Below are 826 nucleotides of genomic sequence, written 5' to 3'. Positions count from 1 at the left end.
ACTGACTACAAGTAACTTTGCAAGTATACGTCAGCTTATTCTAACCCTAACACTACCACTCTACTAATACTCTACTAGAGTTAGTAGACATGTAGTTGCAACATTACTTATAGTCAACAGAATGTGTTAAAGGGACCATCAAAATAAAGTCAAACCGAAAGTCCTTGTTTCTTTTAGTTTATTTTCAAGATTTTTTAACATTTCAAGTGAGGAAAACAATATCCATTGGCTATACAGGTCATGCAAAATGATCTTAAAGTTATATTAAACCCTTTTAACATTAAATGAAGCATATAATCAGTACTTGAAATGATCATATCCGCTGTTGTTCATCGTGTATCACTGTAGCAGATGGTTAGGAGAAAAACTCAAATATATATATATATATATACACACACACACACACACACATATATCAAAACTTAATTATTGATTATTAATATGCATCGCTAAGAACTTCATTTGGACAACTTTAAATGTAATTTTCTCAATATTTAGATTTTTTTGCACCCTCAGATTCCAGATATTGTCAAATAGTTGTATCTCGGCCAAATATTGTCCTATTGTATTTTTCATTTATGCCAAAAATCATTAGGATATTAACTAAAGATCATGTTCCATGAAGACATTTTGTCAATTTCCAAACATATATATATATATATATATATTAGCCAAAAATGCATTGTATGTGTCAAAATGATCGATTTTTCATTTATGCCAAAAATCATTAGGATATTAACTAAAGATCATGTTCCATGAAGACATTTTGTCAATTTCCAAACATATATATATATATATATATATAATTTATACAACAGTTCATTCT

The sequence above is a fragment of the Sinocyclocheilus rhinocerous genome, unplaced genomic scaffold, assembly GCF_001515625.1.
Source record: "Sinocyclocheilus rhinocerous isolate Xijiao unplaced genomic scaffold, SAMN03320098_v1.1 scaffold437, whole genome shotgun sequence".
Taxonomy (NCBI): domain Eukaryota; kingdom Metazoa; phylum Chordata; class Actinopteri; order Cypriniformes; family Cyprinidae; genus Sinocyclocheilus; species Sinocyclocheilus rhinocerous.
Note: the sequence above shows the minus strand (reverse complement) of the source record.